The 20,545-nt window shown below is 42.0% G+C and overlaps 1 protein-coding gene and 1 long non-coding RNA gene across 2 annotated transcripts in view; one reads left to right on the forward strand and one right to left on the reverse strand.

The window, feature by feature from the left end:
- Positions 1-20,545, forward strand: part of LOC134223561 (hornerin-like) — a 530,228-nt gene that overhangs the window by 184,397 nt on the left and 325,286 nt on the right. The window lies entirely within an intron of this gene.
- On the reverse strand, positions 8,503-9,226 carry LOC134208250 (uncharacterized). The gene is made up of 3 exons (XR_009978575.1): positions 9,047-9,226; positions 8,901-8,971; positions 8,503-8,580 (listed from the first exon to the last, which is right to left on the reverse strand). It is a non-coding gene; the product is annotated as an uncharacterized LOC134208250 (long non-coding RNA).

Consider the following 20,545-nt stretch of genomic DNA (forward strand, 5'->3'; position numbering starts at 1 on the left):
GAGAAAATCATCGGCCTCATCAAAGCACAGTACGAGGCCTTTTCATGTAGAGTGCTGCACAATGGGGTCCTGTCCGACCCTACCCGGGTCGTAGCTGGTGTGAGGCAAGGATATATTCTATCACCGTTACTGTTCCTCATCGTAATCGACGAGATTTTGGTAGATGCGGTTGACCGTGAACCAAACCGCGGGCTGTTATGGCAGCCTATAACCATGGAGCACCTAAACGACTTCGAATTGGCGGATGATGTTGCACTCCTCACGCAACGGCGCTCTGATATGCAGAGTAAGCACAACGACTTTGCCGAGTGCTCCTCTTCGGCAGGTTTAGTCATCAACGTCAACAAAACCAAAGCGTTGGATGTAAACACGGTGACTCCTTCCAGTTTCACAGTAGCCGGGCAACCAGTGGAGAATGTTGAAAGCTTCCAATATCTTGGTAGCCAAATGGCGTCAGACGGCGGTACCAAGATTGACATAGGCGCACGGATCAAGAAAGCAAGGGAAAACTGGAATATCTGCAAAAACAGGCAGATAAGTGAACGCACCAAAATACGAATTTTCAACTCTAACGTAAAAACTGTGCTGTTATACGCTAGCGAAACATGGTGTGTATCAGTGGAGAACACTCAACGGCTGCAGGTGCTCATTAACAGATGCCTGCGGTATATAATTCGGGCCTGGTGGCCTCACAACTGGATCTCAAACAACGAGCTCCATCGTCGTTGTCACCAGAGGTCGATAGCAACAGAAATTCGGGATCGGAAGTGGGGCTGGGTCGGCCACACTCTACGTAGGGGCGGAAACGAAATCTGTAAACAAGCATTAGACTGGAACCCAGCGGGACATCGCAGCAGAGGCAGACCCAGAGGCTCATGGCGGCGAAGCCTCAATAAAGAAATAAAAGAAGTCGACCGAAATCTAACCTGGCAACAGGTTAAAGCGATAGCCGGGCAACGCTCAGGATGGAGATCTTTCAAGTCTGCCCTTTGCACCACCGGAGGTGTACAGGATCCATAAGTAAGTAAGTAAGTAAGGGTTGTGCTTGGCAGTGCGCCGATTGGTTGGTTTATTCTCAGTCTTCGTCAATTTGATACAAATCATAACGGAAAGGGAAAATATCAATATCAATATCCTAGGTCAGAATATCGGCGATGCGATATTCATCACGCCCGGAACCCAAATCCATTCAATGACACTCGTCCGACTTAGGTCCGACTCACCTATAGGTTTGTCACAAATTGTTTATAATTCTTGTGGTCCGAGCGAATCCATGCCAACACCGTTCGAGAGTCGATAAAAAAACAGTTTTGGTGATAGGAATAGAGTAACCAGCTTTGATCGCTTTTGAAAGTCTTGAAGCTAGTTCCACCGCATTTAGTTCCAGCCTGGGGATGAACTCATGTTGCAAGGCGGCAACTAATGCACTCTTGGGCAGACCTTCGTTCATCGTTCGGAAGTAAGCAATACAGCCGTAGACGTTTTCGCCTGCCTCTGCACAAATATGCAAATGTAAACCGAACCGACGAAAAGTACTGAGCTCCAGTAATAAATGGTTCCAAATCTGCTCGTAGCTTGTCCGTAACACGAACACATCTTCAACAGGTATCACGTTTTTTTTCCGGCACCATCCTCCAGATCTTAAGCTGTGATTTTGTGGGCATATCCTTTTTCCTAATATTACTCTATTTGCTTGGACACTTTGCTCTGCAACTCCGGATTTCTGATTAGTTAATTAACTGTCGAAATTGCGTATGATCTTCTTTCCACACGAGACCAGTTTCGTAACGGTCTCCCTTTCGAACGGTAGTTTTCTCCAGCAATTCTCGAGCACGGCGATTTCCAGTTGATTCCGGAAGCGGTGTCACTGATTCCTTAAGCGTGAACAAGCTGTGACGTAGCTCGTGGAGTTCCAAACCAGCACTGTGCTGCACGTCGTGATGACCGAAGAATCCAGCTCTCTGGTCAATTTGTTGTTTGGGATTATACACTATCCAGCACAGATGGATTCTCGACACGAGACCGACTAAAGATGCGTACTAGTGTAGATGTTTCAGTCCAATAAGTGTTTTCGGGGAACCAGGGCGATAATCTGCAACTGAGAGATTCTTTAGGTGACTGTACTTAGAAGCAACTGCGTTGCAATCCAAGGTCTGCTTAGGAAGTTTTAGCTGCTCAATGGTTTGCACGTTCTTCAGTATAAACTGATTTTTCGAGTTATGTCCTGAAATTGACAGAGGGACACATCTAGAATTTCGTTCCGTTCTTGTTATACCGGCAATCTACTTTATCAGCATCGGCTGCGCCACTACTAGTGAGTAAGACGCAGCTTCGTCAAGGAACGCTATTACATTAACAAACCACTCACCATTGGACAGCCTGACTGGTACCATGCGAAAAACTACCGCTTGATTTGCCTGTAGATCATAGATGTTGCAATCCGTAATTACCGGGATGTCTTGGCGTTGGTTTCCGCTGGATGAAGCAAGGGAGGGTGGCGTTTCTGACAAATACCAATGTTGCATTTTGTCTTGAAACGGCACCGTGCCGGCCCGTGCTCGTTCAGGCAAATATTGCACAACTTCTACTTACTGACCTCTTTCATTCTTCGATCCCATGTAAGCTAACCAAACTCGTCGCAGTATCGAATTCGATGATCTGTTCGTTGGCAGATTCGACGCGGGTTGCGACTTTCCTCTCTATTGCCCGATTGCTTCTGGGTAACATAGCCGTAGAATACTTACCGGAATTCTTTTCGAATTTCGAACGACATCTGTTTGAACTTCCGAACGAAATCGTTTAGGACAGAATCCTTTTCTATTTGTGAACGGAATCATTTAAGATTAACGCGCGAAATTCGCGCCTTCAGAATGAAATCCTTTTGGGCTTTCGAACTGACTCCTACTGGGCTTCTGAAGGGAATACTTTTCGGCCTTCAACGGAAATTTGAGCGAATGAACCGAATCTTTCTGACTTCTTTTCCGAAAGTCTAATAATGTTCTACTCAGAACGCCAATAAATTTCCGTTTGGAAGCCCAAGGTGATTCTTCACAGATTTTTAAAAGAAAGATCTCTGTTCTTAAGCCCTCGAGAATTCCGTTTCATCATTGTAGATTTCCGAGTGGAATCTTTTTCGATTGTTATAAGAATCCTTTTGGCCCTCCGAAACGAATCAGTTTGGGAATCCTTTCGACAGTCCAAAAAAATCCGTTCAGAAGAAGCTCGAAAGAATTCTATTTGAAAGCTAAAAAAATCCTTTCGGTAGTCCGTTCTCTGTTCTTTCAGGTTTCCAAACGGAATTCCTTTGGGTTTATGAATAATGGTTTATGATCAGATTTTTTTTTGAACTTCCAAACGGAATCTTTTGAAGCTAACGAAATTCTGTTGGTCTTCTGAAAGAAATCATTTTGGCCTTTCGTACGAAATATTTTGGATTCAAAATCCTCCTGGGTTTTCTTTATGCACAAAAATGTTCCACTTAGAAACCCAAAAGAATTTCGTACGGGAACACAAAATAATTCTATTCAGAAGTTTAAAAGATTTCCGTTCGTGGGTGGGTTTTCTTATGGGATTCCTTTCAAAAGTCCACAAAAATCCGATCAGAAGCTTAAAAGTATTCCATCTAGAAGCTCCAACAAACACCTATTCGGAAGCCCAAAAGAAGTCCGTGCAGTCATTTTAGGTTTCCGATGGAAATTCGTTTCGGAATTCTTTTGGGCTACTGAATAGAATCCTTTTGAACTTCTGGGTCCTCGATTAATTCTTATGATGAACACTCTATTGAGAACTTTAATTGATTTTCTCGTGACGGAATTCCCCGACACTAGCAGCAAATATTTGCGCATCGACTCATCCCCATCTGATCCCAGAAATGCAACAACAGTCAACAACTAAAACAGGATTGAGCGAACCTCCGCAAAGTGCCGAGCAGCAAACTTTTAATTGATTTATAATCTCTCATCTGCGAACACTTTTGGTGCATTATTATTATCGATTGGCACAGGACGCGTGAGCCTGGCCGACGATGCATTCCGCACAGGAGAGCCCCGTAAAGGACACTTTCCATCAAATTGCAACAAAATGGTGTGCTTCTCTGAAGTGTGTAGCTGCTGGTCAGCCAGCCTGCAAAGTGCTGACGCGCTGATGACAGAACTTTGTTTTCATGTGGCATTAAACTTTCATCGCCTCTTGGGTCTTGCACTCGACACCAGAACGAACTCCCCCACCGGAGGTATTTATCGCCATGCACCCACAGCGAGACTCCACACAGCTCAAATCCAATTAGAAGCTAATCATTTTAATTACTTAGCTAATTAGTAAACGATAAGCAGCAGCTGCAGAAGGTGACAACTTTTCTCATCGCACCATTTTCCGTCTTTGCAGGTACAAACATACTTCGGGAGGTCCCCGTACTATTCAACAGCTGAGGGGTACTCTGTTTGTCTCGCCTTCGGGGATTATCGATAGTCAACAACCGTGCAGTAGTAAGTAATTCGATTGACAATTTTCAGCAGATCCACCCCCACTGGACCAGTATACTTAAGCGAGGAAAGCTTTTAACCTTTGGTGTCACTATGGGCAAGATTTTAATCGAATTAGGTCGTTCATGAAGCTCTCGAACCGGGAGGTTTCGAGCTGCGATGGTGTTGATGTTTCATCAGCGGGAATTATAGGATTGATCCCCGTAAAGATCAAATAATCTGTCATTTAGAATGTTATTATTGATTGAATTATGTTTCAACTGATACTAGTTTTGATTGATTTCTAGCAACTGATTTTAACATTTCAGTTGAAGTTAGTACTTTTTGGTTATTTACGTTATCTACGATTTGGAAACATTTCGCGGCTCCGAAGTGTAAGAGCAAGTGAAATTTATTGTTTCCAAAGCAATTGCGCTAATTGCTTCCTCAGAATTCGATGTATTGAAGGGGGAACGAGTGGCATCATAAATTCAATGCAATCTACTGTCGCACTCTATGTCGAATATTGGAGCACCATATAGAAACCCGACAGTAAATTTATTTCTGTTTAAATGTAAAATATGTGAACGCATTGTTATAATTTGGCTGGAATCAGTTATTTGTATTCTATAACGGGATTCCTACTGCCGGATTCAATTTGACATGTTCGCACTGTCTGAAGCTTAGTGAAGACTAAAATAATATTTTCTACATCCGCATAAAAATTGGTTTGACTGCAAAGCAAATGCTCACGAGATCCCATCCTATGGTCGGAAAAACGCCCCTACCCATATCAAGGTTACATCTGACAGTGGCATCATTGGCCTGTCAGCATCCCATCATTTCGGATTCGGAATCCATCTCACGTAATTCTTATCTCAGCTAAATATCCTCGAAATACAGAAATAAATGACCACATCAGAGCTCCGCATCCTAACGTCACCTTCGGGAAGAAACGGACAGAATCATCGACAGAAAGCACACCATCGCTTCGTCGTGGCCAATCGTCTCCGGTGGTGATGGCTTGGTCCCGGGGAACGCAATCACGTGCCATCCAGCCATCGTCGGTGTTGTCGATCGCCATCCCGCCCCCGCCAACAAACGCCACGGTCAGCAACGCACTGCGCTCATATCACGTCCGGGCAATTTCGTTTCGAGACCTAAGCAGAATTGGCATCCAAACAGTTCACCCGAATCCTAAACGCTTGTGCCGCGCTTGTCCGGGCGGTTAGGCACGCACATTCCCGGTTCGGATTCGTGGCAGGCGGAATGCAACCGGGCGCGCAGAGATAGCACACGCGTTCCTGCGGTGAAATTGATTTGACAGCTACCGGGACTGACCGCAGCAGTCGCAGCAGACGGGGTGGCGACCACGAGACAACAACAACGGCGACGCAATAAATATTAGTTTTTCGGCAGGTATGAATGCCCATGGGGATAGCGCGCGTTGGTCAGGGAGCAAAGGGACAATCCAGAACCGATATATTTTTGTTTACGCTCAAATGGTCCATCGGCCAGCGGCCAGCTACTGCCCAAACTAAATACGAGACAGGTGGAATCGGTGAATTGTGTGAGCCTTTTCGCTTTCGGAACGGGTCTGACTCGGTGATAAACAATTGCCCTCTCGGAACGGCGGAACGGTCAAGCTATTGCCATTTGGGAGAGTGTCAGGAACGATTGTCGTTCAATGAAAATTGATTGGTTTTGTTTCGGGTGGGTTGTACAAACAAACGCCTACGCTCACATATCATAGAAGGGATGCGAATCGACAAAACATGGCCTGGTTCAGACCGTGGAAAATGTGAGATTCGTGTGTTTGGGTAATGGAACCCGCCTTGCTAAGCTACCTTCGTGTTAAGCAATATCTACTGTGTAGTGATACCCAACCGTTGGTCGTAAGTCAACATTGATGTGAAGGTTGTTCTGAAAACCTGTCGCCGATATTCGATTGGTTTTAACGTTAGACCCGATGTGCTTTACAACTGAGGCACATCGCGTTAGACCATAATGTTTTAACTTTTAAGGGTGCTATGCGGTGTGTGGGTCTAGGAATAGAGGAAATAGCAACTTCCTTCGCGGCACTGGTCCCTGCCAAATGGAATTGAGAAATTAGAACCCAATATTAAATGGACAGTGGGTTGGTGTGTTGAATACAATCAGTCACATAGCGCACATTGGTTTACTCCAGAACAAAGGCCTCATGAGAGTTTGCTTTTGCCTTTTTTTTTACAAAATATAAGGGTTTAATTTTAAAGGGGTGATAAGGGGGGGGGGGGACCTTCAAAAATTGTTTATTGTTGCGAGATGTACTTTGTGGATCTTCCTCAAACATGTTTTCAGATTACAAAATTAAAGCACCCGGTTCCTCAATAACCCTGACATACATATAGGGCAACCGTACCCTTAGTGGAGGTAGTTTTATACACTTTACGATGGTTTCAGTTGATGCGCCGTGCTTTAAATATCCTGTTAAATGCAACTTATCTTGAAAATTTGCTTGAAAAACTAGTGAAAATAATGATTTTCCTTAACAAAATTGACTAATTAATTTCAATTGAGAATTGAGAATTGTAAACTGGGAACTAGGGCAATTGTAAGTAATTAGATGAGAGAAGCGTGAAATGGGAATGTGAGTTGATGAGTCTTACAAGCAGTGATATGTAAGTTAAAAGTGAGAATTCTCTCATAATTTCAGACTGAAATTCTCCGAGTTTCGGAAGATAACTCTCCGAATATTGAAAAAAAAAAAATATCGGAAACAAAAACCAATAATTAAGAAACGGAATTATTCGGATTAAAAAAAAACAAACAAAATCTCCGGATTTCGGAAACAAATTCATTCCAACTGTTGGGAGGAAATTATCTCCTAATTTCGGAAAGAAAATTTCTAAATTTTCAGAAAGAAAATTTGATAAATCTCGGGAAGGAAGTGTCGGAAATAAATAATCCGAAATTGGAAAACACAATTTTCAAATTACGAAAAGATTTTATCCGGATATCCAAGAGAAATTCCTCAAGGTTTCAAGGTGTGACTTACTCCGAACATCGGAAAGAATTCCTCTCTGATTTGAATAAATTTTTATTTTAAATTTGGAGAGAAATCTTTGGAATTTTGGAAAGAAATTTTTCGAAATTCAGACAGAAATTTTTCAAAAAAATATATATATGAATTTAAGAAATAATTACCCTTAATTTGGGAAAAAACCCAGATTAATCCACCTAGCTTTGGTGGTGCCTTTCTCGCATTTAGTTAAGACACCAACCTGATATAGGACTTATGTGGTTCGATGTACCATTTTCTTCATAACTTTTAAACGCAATGACCGATCGTTATCAAATTCAATAGTGATCAACAAGGCTTTATCCTCTGTCGAATCAAACTTGTTGCGAGAAAATCGGTTGAGGATTACTATACGAAAAGTTGTCGAATGTTTTATGTAGCTTTTGTGCACACACCTACACACACATACACACATACATACACACGGACAGACCGACATGTACTCAGTTCATCGAGCTGAGTCGTTTGGTATATAACACTATGGGTCTCAGAGGCTTCTATAAAAAGTTCGTTTTCAGAGTGAAATGATAGCCTTTCGGTACAACTTTGTTGTACGAGAAAGGCAAAAACCTACGAGCTTAGGAAGAGAATTCTTCAAATTACAGAAATGAAATTCTGTGGTATTTGTAACCATTTTTTTGCAACTGTCCGAAAGAATTTCCTCGAATTTCGGAAAAAAAAATTCTTTGAATGCTTGTAAGAATTGTATCGGTCTTTGGAAAGAAATTCTTCGATTTTTGGGAAGAAATTCTTCGAATTCAGGTAAGGCCCTCGATTTCAATAAAAAAGTTCTCTCGGATATAGTTCCCTTCCGAGCTCCCGAAGAGAAAATTGTTTCCCTGAATTTCAAAAATTAGTTCAATTCGAATTTTGGAAATAAATTTTCTCCCGATTGCGAACAATAATTCGCCATGAATTTCGGAAAGAAATCCTTTGAATATCTGAAAATAATTCTCTCCGAATTTAAGAAAAAAAAATCTCCTGTTGTTTGGGAGGGCAAGGGCAAGTATTCCGACACAGTGTTCTCAGCAGCACTAGTGGGTGTTGTGCAGCTTTAAACTGCAAATAATAGAAAAATATATTAAGCTTTTTTAGTGGAATGTATTAAACCGTCTAAGACGAATTAAGTACTGTCCATTTAATTCCACTAGTTAATTTTCGTAATCTTTGCAGATACGTATTTCGACCACAACTGTGTGGTCGTCTTCAGTGTCTTGTACTTGACTCGACTTCCGACTTTCGAAATACGTATCTGCAAAGATTACGAAAATTAACTAGTGGAATTAAATGGACAGTACTTAATTCGTCTTAGACGGTGCAAATAATATTTATTTATCAAACCTCATATCTCATACATAAATCGTTGTCATGTTACTCACACATTCAGTGTCCTGGCCGTGTAATAATCTGCGCTATACCACATGGTTATTAGGTTATTTCACGTTGAATTCTATAAATATTGTAAATATTATAAATTCTTCGAAGCTATCATCTATTTTTCACTATCATTTAGATTTTTACTCACAGGCAAATAAAGTTCAATTCGAGTTACTTAAATTAACGTGCAAATAAGAATTCGGCACCTTTACCCGCCAAATCACATACGATCTAAACATCTATCTTTCTCATTGCCATTCAACGATGACAGGCCTAGTGTGTAGTTCAAATGAGGTAACGTGTTAGACTACTGGCGTTCAGTATATGCCCAGCGGTAACATCTCCAGTGGAACTTTACCCAAATTTTGAAAAGGAATTCGTTCTCAATTCTGGGAAAAATAATGTGAGGAAAAAACTTACAAATTTTTGATAATTTTTTTTCCAAAGTACGGGAATTTTTTTTCGAACTTTGAAGAGAAACTTTCCGATTTTTTTAAATCTCTGCAATAAAATATCAGAATTGCGGGAAGAAATTTGTCATACTACGGAAAGATTTTCGCCGAATTTCAAAAGATATTAGGCTAAATCTCTTAGGAACGAATCTCTCCAAACTTAAAAAAAGAAATTTACTCCAAAAATCAGAAATCGGTTTCTCCCCAATGTTGGAAAGAACTCTCTTCGTACTTAAAAAACAAATCTTTTCTACGTTCGGAGAGAAATCTTAACAAAGAAATTCTTCTCATATTTCGCAAAGGAATTTTCAACGAACTACCAAAAAAAAAATATCAAATTTCGGAAATGAATTCTCTTTAAATCAAAAGAAAAATACTTCTTTAACTTCGGATATAATTTTCTTCCGAACTTCCGAAGAGAAAATTTGAATTTATGAATTTTATTTTTCCAAATTACGAACAATAATTCACCATGAATTTCGGATAAAAAATTCTTCGAGATTCTGAAACTAATTCTCTCCAAATTTCAGAAAAAAAAATCTCCAAATATCAAACTTTCTCAAAACTTCGAAAAGAGTTTTTTTTTGACTTATGGAAAAAAAATTACTCCGAACCTCGAAAAAAATATTTCTTCAAATGTCGTCCAATCCAGAAAAAAAAATTATCGTATTTTGAAAAGAAATTCTCCAAATTTCTGAGAATTATTGTCGAATTTCGAGAAATTTTTTTGTCGAAATTTTTCAAAGTTCGAATTCACTTATTTTCGAATTATGGTTTTTTTTTTATCTTTGCGAAAAAAATATCAGAATTTCTCCGTATTACGGAAAGATATTCTCCAAATTTCAGAAGACCAACGACGCATCAGCTAAAACCATCGCAAACAAAATTTTCGAATTTCGGGAGAAAATCTCATAATTTCGAGAAGAAAAAAAATCAGAAGGGTTATATACAAGATACGTCCGCCCGACGTAAAGTAAGTAAAACAGATTATAGGATAATTCATTTGATTACCTATGTCACTGGTTTGAGCATGAGCTTTTAGAATGATCCAAATTTTTATTTTTCTGCTCTTCCCAATCTGTAAGACAGTTATTGTTGCGAAGCGATGATCGGATTGTTGTAAGCCAAGTATAAAGATAACAAAAATGCTCATTATTGATATTTATGTTATTCTTTTAATGATATTTATGTTGAATTTCTCACGATTCAGTATTCCCGAATAACTTGTATCAAATTGTCTCGCGACCGATGTTTTGCTTGGGACTAGCACTCATCTTCAATGTACAAGTACTGGCGATCTCATTTATTAGGTCATACTGGCGCCTGCCACGTCAGAATGCAAGTCAATGTAGAGAAGAGGGAGGATGTGATGATGAAATCACTCGCCCACTGCAAGCCGGCGGTTTTTAGATTTTCCAACAATTCTGCATAACAGTCTACCAAAACCTGTATGTCAATGTTATACAATATTTGTATAAGAATCTAACAATTTCGCATACGCCCAGTTCTTATACAGGTTTTGGTAGATTCTTATACAGAATTGTTAGAAAATCTAACAACTGCCGGTTGGGTGTATTTCTACACTTGCCACGAGATCATACGGAGTTTATTGGAATTTTTGGGTTAAGCTCGAGGGGCAGAAGTTCGTCTTGGTTAACGAGCTGTCAATGTTATAGATAGAAGAACGCAACTGTTGAAATTTCTAATTGGATGTAGGAAACAAGCTTGTTAGTTCATTTCCAATTCTAGCAGCTACTGTTAGAATAGTCATGTTGAAGGGTAAAGGATAGAAGTGGAAACGGTATGGAAGTCCATTTCCAGTTTTAGTGATTGCTAGAACATTAGAAATAAAGAGAAAGATGCAAAGTAGCAGAATGGAACGGACCTGGGATTGAACACACGACTTCCTGCGAATGAGGCAGCAGCAGTAGCCATATGACAACAAGCCCGTTCTAAAAAAAAATCAAAATTTCGAATAGAAAATCTTTGAAAATCGGAAAAAAAATTCAACCTGGGTAAAAAAAAATATCGATTTTTGAAAAGAAGTTTTCCGTCGTCGGGGATGACAATGTTTCAAATGGGGGTGAGAATGGGTCACTGTTTCAAGTATTTAGAATGCTTGTAGAATAGATTGAATGTATCTGAGGGCAAGAAGACTAAAATATAAGAGACCTTTTTGAACGATTTTGCTATCTGACCTCCAGGCTGCCGGTGAAAGCGATGACCTATTCTCACCCCCCAGATCCATTGTCAACTCCGATGGCGATACTGAGAATTATTGTCGATTTTTTAAGAGAAATTTTCAAAGTTCGGAAATAATTTTTGGCAGGATTGTTTAAACAACTACCGAATTTCGAAGAGAAACTCTTCGACTGATACAGAGTTACTCTCCGTATTCCGAGGAGAAAAATTTACGAATTTAGAAGAGAGATTTTTCAAATTTTGGAGAGAATTTATTTGAATTTCGGAGAGAATATCTTCAAATTTCGGTGAGAAATTCTTCAATTTTCAAAAAAGAAAGTCTCCAAATTTTGTGGTGAAAATCTCCGGATTTCTAGTGGCTAGCAATTGAGGAATACAGTTCAACTGCTCAGCATTCGGTAATTATTGATATAAACTATTTCGTCTTGTTAATTTTTAGTTGGTGAAAAAAAGATGGTCACACTGGAACTGCCCGTCGCGTGAATCGAGCATAAATTATGAGAAGGCATTCAGCTCCGAGTTGTCTTATCTCATCTCAGGGTGGGACCAGGCATTGAAAGCGTGAGTGAAGTGGAAGTGAAGTGGACGAGCATTGATCTAATTCAATCATAGCATCCTATGCCACTGATTGAACAGTCTTGCTCAGATGGATACCAAACAACGATTATGAGCATCGTTGCTGCGTAAACAACGAGCAACAGAGCTCACCAAACTTGGTATGGTATCCAGGAGCATTTGTGCTACGCTTGCTCTACTAGAATAAAACTAAAACTCATCAGGTGTTCTGCTTTCAAGTTGCTGGGATGGCGGAGCCTCCCATGCAGTGATTCAGAGTTTCATTCTCATAGCGGATTTCATTTTCTCAATGTCTGAAAAGATTTTTCGATCTAGAGAGCATCAGCGCTTAGGCCACAGTAAAGCATCAAGTTGGCATGAATTGAGCCAATTTTTACTCATGATCTGATTTTTTTCAATGCCTGGGTGGGACTAACTGGACGACTCAGACTGATGATCCGGATTTTCACTCAGAAAGAATTCGAATAACGAGTTTGATGAACTAACGGACTGGACGGAATGGACGGACTGGACGGACTGTATGGAATGGACGGACTGGACGGACTTTACGGACTGGACGGAATGGACGGACTGGACGGAATAGACGGACTGGAAGAACTTGTTGTGACGGATCCGGACTTCGAACACCAGAACATCAGAGCTTGACGGACTAACGACTTTGATGGACAGGCCAGACAGACTTGTTGGACTTTCTTAGTGATTGAAGAACAGTTTTTGTTTTACGTACGTCCTCTAAAACTCTCTCTCAAAACTGATTTATTCAATTTCTTTCCTGACCCAGCTCCTAAGATAATATTGAACTCGTAATTGATTATTATTATTATTTATTCAGACTAAGGCCGAAGTGGCCTGTGCGGTATGTAAGAGTCTTCTCCATTCGGCTCGGTCCATGGCAACACGTCGCCAGCCACGCAGTCTACGGAGGGTCCGCAAGTCATCTTCCACCTGATCGATCCACCTTGCCCGCTGCGCACCTCGCCTTCTTGTGCCCGTCGGATCGTTGTCGAGAACCATTTTCACCGGGTTATTGTCCGACATTCTGGCTACGTGCCCGGCCCACCGCAGTCGTCCGATTTTCGCGGTGTGAACGATGGATGGTTCTCCCAACAGCTGATGCAACGTGGTTCATTCGCCTCCTCCATGTACCGTCCGCCATCTGCACCCCACCATAGATGATACGCAGCATTTTCCTTTCGAAAACTCATAGTGCGCGTTGGTCCTCCACGAGCATCGTCCAGGTCTCGTGTCCGTAGAGGACTACCGGTCTAATGAGCGTTTTGTAGATGGTCAGTTTGGTACGGCGGCGAACTCTATTCGATCGAAGCGTCTTGCGGAGTCCAAAGTATGCACGATTTCCAGCCACTATACGCCTCCGAATTTCTCTGCTGGTATTATTTTCGGCAGTCACCAGTGAGCCCAAGTACACAAATTCTTCTACCACCTCGATTTCATCACCACCGATGCCAACTCGCGGTGGGTGGCTCACATTGTCTTCTCTTGAACCTCTTCCTATCATGTACTTCGTCTTCGACGTGTTGATGACTAGTCCGATCCGCTTGGCTTCCCTCTTCAGTCTGATGTAGGCTTCCTCCATCTTCTCAAAGTTACGTGCCATAATATCTATGTCGTCGGCGAAGCCAAATAGCTGGACGGACTTATTGAAAATTGTGCCACTCGTGTTAATCCCTGCCCTTCGTATTACTCCCTCCAAAGCGATGTTGAATAGCAGACACGAAAGACCATCACCTTGCCGTAACCCTCTGCGGGTTTCGAAGGGACTCGAGAATGCCCCTGAAACTCGAACTACGCACATCACCCGATCCATCGTCGCTTTGATCAACCGTGTCAGTTTATCCGGAAATCCGTTTTCGTGCATTAGCTGCCATAGCTGGTCTCGATCGATTGTATCATATGCGGCTTTGAAGTCGATGAATAGATGATGTGTGGGCACGTTGTATTCGCGGCACTTCTGCAGTACTTGGCGAATGGCGAACACCTGGTCCGTGGTGGAGCGTTCGCCCATAAAACCCGCCTGGTACTGCCCCAATTGTCATTGGTACTCCCTTGCAATTGGTGCTAGTCGACGGCATAAAATTTGGGAGAGTACCTTGTAGGCGGCGTTCAGCAATGTGATTGCGCGGTAGTTGCTACAATCCAGCTTATCGCCCTTTTTGTAGATGGGACACACGACACCTTCCATCCACTCCTGCGGCAAAACTTCCTCCTCCCAAATCTTGGTAATGACCCAGTGCAGCGCTCTAGCCAGTGCCTCACCACCGTGTTTAAATAGCTCTCCTGGTAGTTGGTCAACTCCAGGGGCTTTGTTGTTCTTCAGCCGGCCAATCTCCTCCTGGATTTCCTGGAGATCCGGGGCCGGTAGAATTATGTCCTGCGCGCGTTCCCCTAGGTCCATCACCATACCGCCATCTTCGTCTGCCACATCGCCATTCAGGTGCTCTTCGTAGTGCTGCTGCCACCTTTGGATCACGCTCGTTCGTAAGAAGGTTCCCGTTTATGTCCTTGCACATATCAGGCTGTGGCACGTGGCCCTTACGTGAACGGTTCAACTTCTCATAGAACTTTCGTGTGTATTAGTGCGGTACAGTTGCTCCGTCTCTTCACGGTCTCGATCTTCCTGCTGACGCTTTGACTCTGACGCTGACTCGTAATTGAACATTAAGTGATTGCTACGTTTTTTTATGCTAATCTTATTCTCTACATTTGTAACGGCCTAATAGACTGAGTTCAGAACACCAATGTTCATGTCTAAGGGGCATCCACAAAGTACGTCGCGCTTTAAGGGGGGAAGGGGATTCCGAGCAGCGTGACGATTCATACAAAAAAATGAGGTTTAATTAAAAAAAGTATGACGGGGGGAGTTCGCTCGAGAATCGACTATTGTTGCGAGATGTACTTTGTGGATCTTCCCCAAACATGTTTTCAAATTACCAAATTAAAGCATCCGGTTCCTGGAGGTTTTTACACTAGATAGGCACATACAACATTTTCTCAATAACCCTAACATACATATGGAAGCAAGAGGATACATATGGAAGGATTATGCCAAGTAATTAAAAAGGTAATTTTGCATTTTTTTCTAATGAGGTGCACATTGTTATAATAACTTTACAGGCAGGCCAAAACGTATCCATCATATATGCCTGACTGTGGATGTCATAGTTTGAAAATAATTTATTCGTAATAATTATTATTTAGAAATGGCGTGGTGTAAAATTGGGAAGTGAAATGTGATAAGTAGGAAATTAAGAGTGATGGAAAGATACTAGTGGAAAAGGACTCAAGAACTCCAATAAAACTTTCAAACAATTATCTAATCAGTTGAGAATTGTGAGCTAGGAATTGGGACAAGCGTGAGTAATGAGAGAAGTGTGAAATGAGAATATGAGTCTTGCAAGCAGTGAAAAGTGAGAAGTGAGAATTCTCTCATAATTTCGAACAGAAATTCTCCAAATTCGAAAAAAAAAACAAAATCTCCGGTTTTCGGAAAGAAATTAACTCCAACTGTTGGGAGGAAATGTTCTCCTAATTTCGGAAAGAAATTGTCCGAATTTTTAGAAAGATTTTTCCGAAAATGTAGAAGAAAATTAGATAAATCTCGGAAAGAAAGTGTCGGGAACAAATAATCCGAAATCGGGAAAGAAATTTTTCAAATGATGAAAAGATATTCTCCGAATATCAAAAAGAAATGCTTTTAAGTTCGGAAAAGAATTCTTCTAATTTCTAATTCTTCTAATTCTTCTCAATTCTCTGAATTTCGGGAAATGACGAAACTTGGAAAGAAAATCTCTCTTGAACACATATTCATCTCATCGCAAAACAAAGAAATACAGCACCAAACTAGTTGCTTATTTTTGCTAACAAGCGTGCTCACTGGTGAAAAAAATCAAAAAATTAGGGAACAAACCAAATTCCTTTTCATTGCTTTGTTTTTGATGGGATGGAAATAGGAGCTATGGGATGAAGTGCACAACCGTTCCCCTACTTGTTCGGTTGACACTTTACGCTTTACACTTGAACTTCAACAAAACATCAACAATTAAATTTACAAGCTACAATAAAAAAAATTGGAACTAGCTCATTCAATATATATGTTAAATTTAAAAAAAATGGGCTTCACGAAAATCACGAAAAAAAAATGGGTTTCGTCCGGCTTTCCGCCACTGTGCAACGCAGGATGCACTTGGTTTACGATGATCTGAAAACTCTAGGAGAAAAAATGCAAAAATGTACGATTTCTTTTACCGCTAAGAACATTAACGGTTCAACCAACGATTTATTTCTATGCGGGTAGGTCATAGTTTGAAGAGAAAGTGTATAAAGTGTGTAAAGTGTAGAAAGAAATAGATAATTTTTTTATGATCATTGTTATTTTGAAAGTCATAAGAGTAAAAAGTAGGAAGTGAAATGTGATAAGTGAGAAGTTATAAATGATGGAAAGCGAGGAGTGGGAAACGACAAGTGAGAAGTAGGACTCGTGAACTCCAATAAAAACCGCTAAATACTTCTCTAATTAATTGCGAATTGAGAATTGTACACTGGGAATTGAGAAGCGAAAAGTAAAAATGAGAGTTGATAAGTCTTACAAGCAGTGAAAAGATAGGAATGAGATTTGAGGGTTGAAAAATAAGAAGTAAGTGCAAAATGGGAAGCAAGGAGTGAAATTGGATAATTGAGAAGAAAAAATAAGCGATAAGGGTGAAATGAATAGTGTGAAGCATATAACGAATATTTTTCAGCATAGGTTCTCGTTCATTCAAGAAGCGAGAAGTAAAAAATTCTCTCCGAATTAAGAAAACAATATTATTATTTATTCACACTAAGGCCGAAGTCCGCAAGTCATCTTCCACCTGATTGATCCACCTTGCTCGCTGTCCAAGTTACGTACGATTTCCAGCCATGATGCGTCTCCGAATTTCTCAGCTGGTATCGTTATCGGAGGTCACCAGTGAGCCCAAGCACACGAATTCTTCAACCACCTCGATTTTGTCACCACCAATACAAAATCGTGGTTGGAGGCTTACATTGTCCTCTCTCGAGCCTCTTTCTATCCTGTACTTTGTCTTGGACGTGTTGATGACTAGTTCAATCCGTATAGCTTCGCTTTTCAGTCTGATGTAGGCTTCCTCCATCCTCTCAAAGTTACGTGCCATGATATCAATGTCATCGGCGAAACCAAATAACTGTACGGACTTCGTGAAAATCGTACCACTCTTATCAATCCATGCCCTTCGCATTACTCCCTCCAAAGCGATGTTGAATTGCAGACACGAAAGACCATCACATTGCCATAACCCTCTACGCGATTCGAAGGGACTCGAGAATGCCCCTGAAACTCGAACTACGTACATCACCCGATCCATCGTCGCCTTGATCATTTATCCGGAAATCCGTTTTCGTGCATTAGCTGCCATAGCTGGTCCCGATCGATTGTATCATATGCGGCTTTGAAGTCGATGAATAGATGATGTGTGGGCACGTTGTATTTGCGGCATTTCTGCAATACCTGACGTATGGCGAACACCTGGTCTGTGGTAGAGCGTTCACCCATAAATCCCGCCTGATACTGCCCCACGAACTCTCTTGCAATTGGTGTTAGTCGGCGGCATAAAATTTGGGAGAGTACCTTGTAGGCGGCGTTCAGCAATGTGATTGCACGGTAGTTACTACAATCCAGCTTATCGCCCTTTTTGTAGATAGGAAACACGACACCTTCCATCCACTCCTGCGGCAGAACCTCATCCTCCCAAACCTTGGTAATCACCCAGTGCAGCGCTCTAGCCAGTGCCTTACCACCATGTTTAAATAGCTCTCCTGGTAGTTGGTCAACTCCAGGGGCTTTGTTGTTTTTCAGCCGGCCGATCTCCTCCTGGATTTACTGGAGATTCGGAGCCGGAAGTCGCATGTCCTGCGCACGTGCTTCTAGGTTCATTACTATACCGCCACTGTTGTCTGCCATATCGCCATTCAGGTGCTGGTCGTAGTGCTGCCGCCACTTTTGGATCACCTCACGCTTGTTTGTAAGAAGGTTCCCGTTTATGTCCTTACACATATCGGGCTGTGGCACGTGGCCCTTACGTGAACGGTTTAACTTCTCATAGAACTTTCGTGCGTTATTAGCGCGGTACAGTTGCGTCTCTTCACGGTCTCGATCTTCCTGCTGGCGCTCTTTTATCCAGACGGTTTGTCTGTTGTCTGTTCCGCGCCCGTTTATATCGTGCCTCATTCGCCCTCTTGCGGTGTTGCAGCAATCTCGCCCATGCTGCATTCTTCACTTCCACTAACTGCTCACATTCGCCGTCATACCAGTCGTTTCTCTGATCCGGGGGCACCGTGTCAAGTGCAGCGGTTGCGGTGCTACCAATGGCGGATCGAATCTCTCCAGCCATCTTCAAGAGACGCTGCGCCTAGCTGCTCTTCCATTGGGAGTGCCACTTCCAGCTGCTGCGCGTATCCTTAGGCTAGTCTACCGTCTGTAGCCGCCCACCCGAGCAGCACAAGTCAGTCACAATCGGTTGCAGCAACTTGTTTGTGACTTAATCTGGTTACATACGAGCTGCAGTAACCTAAGTGGAACATGTGTGCTGCTAGGGCAATGTTAAGCCGCGGTGTCCGACTTCGACGTATGTTGTACACAGGCATACTGCAGGAATACTGCAACGAGGTAATGGTCGGAATCAATATTTGCACTGCGGTAAGTGCGGACGTGACGACCGTCGATTACAACGTGGCTGATTTGGTTTTCCGTTTCTTGGTTAGGTGATCTCCATGAAGCCTTGAGGATATTTTTGCGGGGAAAGAAGGTGCTTCGGACTACCATTCCGCGGGAGGCTGCGAAGTTTATGCATCGTTGGCCGTTGTCATTCGATACGGTGTGCAGACTATCCGGTCCGATGACCGGTCTATACATTTCCTCCCTTCCTACCTGTGCGTTCATGTCACCGATGACGATTTTGACGTCCCGCAGTGGGCATCCATCGTATGTCTGCTCCAACTGTGCGTAGTGTGGGGTTTGAGTATATTACCATCAGCGTGTCGATCAGTGCACAGCAAGCCATGACTCGGCCTCTTCTGGTCAGATCTCCGTGGCGTGCACACGAGAACCTTTCACATCCTTGCGTTGATTGGCTGCCACCCAATCACGCGTTGGCGCATCTTTCCCAGCACTATGAAGCTCGTTGATGGTGCCACAGCTTTGATAGAAAGTAGCCGCTCGATGCATACTTTCTGTCATGTTCAGCAGATTTCCTGCAGCTCTACGACGTCGAAGTTGCGGGGATGTAATTCATCGTAGATTATCCTGTCGCAACCCGCGAAGCCTAGCGTTTTGCACTTCCATGTTCCAAGCTTCCAATCGTGATCCTTTATTCGCGGCTTAGGTCGTTTCCGATTGTATCGAGTCATATTATCTTCTATGTCGTTCGTAATGGTTGTTTTTGAAGGCGGCTTATTGGGCCTGCGCAAACCTCCTGTCTCGTCGGAAGGCCGTCGTGTCAGGGCTGTTTAGCGTCCCACCTAACACCAGGACTTGGGCTTGTGCGCTTTGAGCGGCACACGGTCGCTTTGGTGGGGCCTACTTGCGGATACATGCAGCTTTTTATAGACTGTCAAACCCCACCACATCCTAGGCAGGCATCACAACTCGCAGATGGCCTGGGAAGGGATCGTCAAGTCCTTGGACATAGTCCCTGCTCCTCCCTTCCGTGTAAGTGGTGTTTGTAAAAAGCCTAACGTCTTAAATTTCATAAATGAAGAATACCAATGGATAAACTGTATTCGCGACATTTTGGGGGGTTTCAAGCTTGAAATCCATGGTCGGAACCGGGTTTTACTACTGTCCAGAATTCCTTGGAAATTAACTGCTTACATTTTCTTCTCGTGAATATCCTTAGGAAATACCTCCACGATTTTTCACAATAATTTCAGAAATTCCTACAAGAACTCTTTTGAAAAATATTTCAGAGATTCGGAAATTTCTCCAGTAATTCATCCGGAATTTCCTCCAAAAATTTTTCCACAAATCTAGGACAAACTTTCAGGAATTTGCTTAGAAATTTCCAAATTTCTTGAATTTCTACAAGATTTTTTTGGATATTTCTTCAAGAATTCTTTCGGAATTTACTCGAGTGATTTCCCCAGGAAAACTTTCGGAAATTACTCAGGAGATAAACCCAGAAGTTTCTTTGGAACTCCTCAAGACATTCATTTAAAAATTCAAAGAAGGATTTGTAATAAATTTCAAAAATTTATTCAGAAATCCCTTTTGCAAATGATTTTTGGATTTTTTTTATAGAATTTCATTTGGAACTGCCTTTGATATTCGGAAATACGAAATCCTTCAGGAATACATACAGAAACTGTTTAAGAAATACCTTCCGAATTTTTTTTAAGAAGGAATC

This window comes from Armigeres subalbatus, chromosome 1 (assembly GCF_024139115.2).
Source record: "Armigeres subalbatus isolate Guangzhou_Male chromosome 1, GZ_Asu_2, whole genome shotgun sequence".
NCBI lineage: Eukaryota > Metazoa > Arthropoda > Insecta > Diptera > Culicidae > Armigeres > Armigeres subalbatus.